Raw genomic sequence first — 5,923 nt, 5'->3', positions numbered from 1 at the left:
TCATAGAGGGATTCACCTTCTTTTTGTCTGAAGGTTTGAACATCCACTCTAAGCTTACTCAACTTTTGAAGAGGAAAGAACTTGGCTAAGAAAGCCTTGACCAGCTTATCCCAAGAGTTCAGGCTATCTTTAGGTTGAGAATCCAACCATATTCTAGCTCTGTCTCTTACAGCAAACGGGAAAAGCATGAGCCTGTAGACTTCAGGATCTACTCCATTAGTCTTAACAGTATCACATATCTGCAAGAATTCAGTTAAGAACTGAAAAGGATCTTCAGATGGAAGTCCATGAAACTTGCAGTTTTGTTGCATCAGAGAAACTAATTGAGGTTTAAGCTCAAAATTGTTTGCTCCAATTGTAGGGATGGAGATGCTTCTTCCATGTAGATTGGAATTTGGTGCAGTAAAGTCACCAAGCATCTTCCTTGTATTATTATTATTTTTGGCTGCCATCTCCTCTTCCTGTTCAAAAATTCCTGTAAGGTTGTCTCTGGATTGTTGTATTTTAGCTTCTCTCAGTTTCCTTTTTTGAGTCCTTTCAGGTTCAAGATCTGCTTCAACAAGAATGTTCTTATCCTTGCTCCTGCTCATATGACAAAGAAGGGAATAACAAAGAAAATATGGAATCCTCTATGTCACAGTATAGAGATTCCTTTGTGTGAGTAAAAGAAGAAAAGAATGTAATGTAAAGAAGAATGGATAATCCAAACACAAGGGTGAGGATAGGAGCAGAGATATAAGGTGAAGAGAAGTGTTAGTAAGTAATTAAATAAATAGAAGAAGATGAGAGAGAGAAGTTTTCGAAAATAATTTTTGAAAAGGAGTTGATGATTTTCGAAAATTAAAGGGGAAATAAAATTAAAATTGAAATTTAAAACAATTAATTAATTAAAAAGAATTTTTTGACAAAGAGGGAAGTATTTTCGAAAATTAGAGAGGGATAGTTAGTTAGGTAGTTTTGAAAGAGATAAGAAACAAACAAAAAGTTAGTTAGTTAGTTGAAACAAATTTGAAAATCAATTTTGAAAAGATAAGAAGATAAGAAGTTAGAAAAGATATTTTAAAATCAAAATTTTTTTTTTGAAAAAGATATGATTTTTGAAAAAGATAAGATAAAAAGATATTTTTGAAAAGATATGATTGAAATTAGTTTTGAAAAAGATTTGATTTTTAAAATCACAATTAATGACTTGATTCACAAGAAATCACAAGATATGATTCTAGAACTTAAAGTTTGAATCTTTCTTAACAAGTAAGTAACAAACTTGAAATTTTTGAATCAAAACATTAATTGTTGAAGATATTTTCGAAAATTATGAGATAAAATTAAGAAAAAGATTTTTTTTTAATATTTTAAAAATTTTCGAAAATAAATAAGAAAAATAAAAAAGATATGATTTTTGAAAAAGATTTTGAAAAAGATAAGATTTTTAAATTGAAAATTTGATTTGACTCATAAGAAACAATTGAATTTTAAAAAATTTTGAAAAAGTCAATCCAAATTTTCGAAATTTATGAGAGGAAAAAAAAAGAAAGATATTTTTTTTATTTTTGAAATTTTTTATGATGAGAGAGAAAAACATGAAAAATGATGCAATGCATGAAAATTTTGGATCTAAACATGTGATGCATGCAAGAACATTATGAATGTCAGGATGAACACCAAGAACACTATGAATGTCAAGATGAACATCAAGAACTTATTTTTGAAAAATTTTCAAGAAAAGAAAACATGCAAGACACCAAACTTAGAAATTTTTCATGTATAGACACTATGAATGCAAGAATGCATATGAAAAACAAGAAAAGACACAAAACAAGAAAATATGAAGATCAAACAAGAAGACTGGCCAAGAACAACTTGAAGATCATGAAGAACACTATGAATGCATGAATTTTCGAAAAATGCAAAGAATTTTTTAAAAAAAATGCAATTGACACCAAACTTGAAATTGACTCAAGACTCAAACAAGAAACACAAAATATTTTTTATTTTTATGATTTTATGATTTTTTTGAATTTTTCAAAAATTAATGTGAAAAAAAAAATAAGAATTCCAAAATCTTTAAGAAGAATTCCAGGAATCTTTCAATATTAGCCTAAAGCTCCAATCCAAGGGTTAGACATGGCTTAATAGCCAGCCAAGCTTTAGAAGATACAAATCAGGCATATAACAGCTGATACTTCATCCAACTTCATATACATGCCTTTTATGTAGACAAGTGGAAGCCTCAATCCAAAAGAATTTGGATATGGCTTTACAGCCACCCAGGCTTCAACATGTTACCATGAAACTCTAGAATTCATTCTTAAAAATTTTGAATAATTTTCGAAAACAGATGAGAAATTTTTGAAAGAATTTTGAAAAATTTTTGAAAATAAAACAAAAAGAAAATTTACCTAATCTGAGCAACAAGATGGACCGTCAGTTGTCCAAACTCGAACAATCCCCGGCAACGGCGCCAAAAACTTGGTATGCGAAATTGTTACTCTGAGGTTGTAAAATTTGTTGTTCGTCCTCTCCCTGGCAATGGCGCCAATAACTGGTGCACAATACTATGGTCCAAACATAACTTCACAACTTCGCATAACTAACCAGCAAGTGCATTGGGTCGTCCAAGTAATAAAATCTTACGTGAGTAAGGGTCGATCCCACGGAGATTGTTGGTATGAAGCAAGCTATGGCCATCTTGTAAATCTCAGTCAGGCGGATATCAAATGGTTATAGTATTTTCGAATAATAATAATAAATAAACAGAAAATAAAGATAGAAATACTTATGTAATTCATTGGTGAGAATTTCAGATAAGCGTATAGAGATGCGTTCGTTCCTCTGAACCTATGCTTTCCTGCTGTCTTCATCCAATCAGTCTTACCCCTTTCCATGGCAAGCTTTCTGTAAGGGCATCACCGTTGTCAATGGCTACATCCCGTCCTCTCTTGTGAAAATAGTCCAAATGCTCTGTCATGGCATGGCTAATCATCTGGAGGTTCTTGATCATACTGGAATAGGATTCATCCTCCTTTTGCGTCTGTCACTACGCCCAGCACTCGCGAGTTTGAAGTTCGTCACAGCCATCCCTTTCCAGGCATGGCCGAATGGCCAGCCCTCATAAAGTTCTAAGATAGCATAAAACTGATCAAAGATCCCTAATACAATAGTAAAAAGTCCTATTTATACTAAACTAGTTACTAGGGTTTACAGAAGTAAGTAATTGATGCATAAATCCACTTCCGGGGCCCACTTGGTGTGTGCTTGGGCTGAGCTTGAAGTTTACACATGGAGAGGTTATTCTTGGAGTTGAACGCCAGTTTGTAACGTGTTTCTGGCGTTCAACTCTGGTTTGTGACGTGTTTCTGGCGTTTAACTCCATACTACAGCATAGAACTGGCGTTCAACGCCCTTTTGCGTCATATAAACTCGGCCAAAGTATGGACTATTATATATTGCTGGAAAGCCCTGGATGTCTACTTTCCAACGCAATTGGAAGCGCATCATCATCAAAATAATTAAACTAGTTTCAAGGATGAATTCGAAACCATGTACTTCTTATTCTTTTGTTTTTAAAACATTTTTCATTTAAAAGAGGTGATGGATTTATATTCTCTACTTTAAGGCATAGACACTTAGACACTAATGATCATGTAATAAAGACACAAACATAGATAAACATTTAACATAAGAAAACGAAAAATAGAAAATTCAAGAACAAGGAATGAGTCCACCTTAGTGATGGTGGCGTTTCCTTCTTGAGGAACCAATGATGTCCTTGAGCTCTTCTATATCTCTTCCTTGTCTTTGTTGCTCCTCCCTCATTGCTCTTTGATCTTCTCTGTTTTCATGAAGGATGATGGAGTGCTCTTGATGTTCCACCCTTAGTTGCTCCCAATAATTGTGTGGAGGAAAATGTATCCCCTGAGGTATCTCAGGGATCTCTTGATTTGCAGTCAAATGTTCTACCACTGAGCTATAGACCCTTGATGGAAGCTTTTGTCTTCCCTTTCCTCTTTCTAGAGGTTTCTCTGGCCTTAGGTGCCATCAATGGTTATGGAAAACAAAAAGCTTATACTTTTACCACACCAAACTTAGAATATTGCTCGCCCTTGAGCAAGAGAAGAAAGAATAGATGAAGAAGAAGATGTGGAAGAATCTAGGATTATGAGGAGGGAAGGTGGGGATCCTGTGGGGTCCACAGATCCTGAGATGATCCTGTGAGGTCCACAGATCTTGAGGTGTCAAGGATTTACATCCCTGCACCAATTAGGCATGTAAAATGCCTTTGCATGCAATTCTGGCGTTTAAACGCCGAACTGATGCTTGTTCTGGGCGTTCAACGCCCAGATGCATCATGTTTCTGGCGTTGAACGCCAGTTCTATGCTTGTTTCTGGCACTCCTTCTTCTACCTCTGAATCTGATTTTTGCTCAAGTCCCTCAATTTCAGCCAGAAAATACCTGAAATCACAGAAAAACACACAAACTCATAGTAAAGTCCAGAAATGTGAATTTAACATAAAAACTAATGAAAACATACCTAAAAGTAAATAGATCCTACTAAAAACATACTAAAAATAATACCAAAAAGCGTATAAATTATCCGCTCATCAGCAACTCAAGGATGAGTGGAAGCATAAGCCACTTTGACACAAGCTTCACTCAAAAAGTCCAACTTAAGGACTTTAAACCAAAGTGTTAGGTGGGAGACACTGATAAACCACTATTTCATGGTTTTTCTTGTGCTCAATTGAGTGGTTTTTATTAACTCTTTACCCACTTATTCATACTATTTAAATGGTTTTACATTTGCCTTCCTAATTATGTGCTTTGATTGAAAACATGCTTCTTTGGCCTTAAATTTCCTATGTTTAATCCTATCTTATTATCATTAGATGCCTTGATATGTGTGTTAAGTGATTTCAGAGTTTATAGGGTAGGAATGGCTCAGAGGATGGAAAGGAAGCATGCAAAAGTGGAAGGAATACAAGAAGTTGGAGAAATTGCTAAGCTGTCCAGCCTGACCTCTTCGCACTCAAACGACTTTAACTTTAGCTACAAAGGTCCAAACGACACGGTTCCAGTTGCGTTGGAAAGCTAATGTCCGGGGTTTCGATTTGACATATAATATGCCCTAGTTTCCCTGACGCTAGGTGACGCAAACACGTGCTCCACGCGGACACGTCGCAGTGGCGAAAATCAGCGTGGCAGATTTCTTCTCCAGCGATTTTTAGGCTATTTTCAACCCAGTTTGTGGCCCAGAAAACATAGATTAGAGGCTATAAAGTGAGGGAATCCATTCATTCAGAAGAACAAGCTTTCATATTCATAATTTTAGGATTTAGATGTAGTTTTTAGAGAGAGAGGTTCTCTCCTCTCTCTTAGGGTTAGGATTTTAGGATTTCTATTAGTTTAGTTCAACTCATCTTCAGTCACAGGTTCAATATTCCTTTTATTTTATATTTCTCTTTTACTTTCATATGCTTTAATGCTTGTATTAGTTATGTTGCCTAATTTAATCCAATTCTCATCACAATTGATAAGGATAGGACTTCCAATTCTATTGCCTTGCTAAGAGTTTATTTTATTATTACTATTTTATTTTTCTTATCATTTAACATACTGCTTCCTTACTTTCAAAACCCCCAATTTACAAGACTCATAACCAATAATAAGAACATACTTTCCTGCAGTTCCTTGAGAAGACGACTCGAGGTTTAAATACTTCGGTTATCAATTTTTAAGGGGTTTGTTACTTGTGATAACCAAACGTTTGTAAGAAAGGTTAATTGCTTGGTTTAGTGACTATACTTGCAACGAGAATTTACTATAACTTCTAAACCATCAATCTTCAGTTCTTCAAAATGGTGCCGTTGCCGGGGAATTGCAAACGTGTGCCTTATTATTGGTTATTGTAAATATTTACTTTTT

The sequence above is a fragment of the Arachis ipaensis genome, chromosome B01, assembly GCF_000816755.2.
Source record: "Arachis ipaensis cultivar K30076 chromosome B01, Araip1.1, whole genome shotgun sequence".
Taxonomy (NCBI): Eukaryota; Viridiplantae; Streptophyta; class Magnoliopsida; order Fabales; family Fabaceae; genus Arachis; species Arachis ipaensis.
This window is presented reverse-complemented; position numbering follows the sequence as displayed.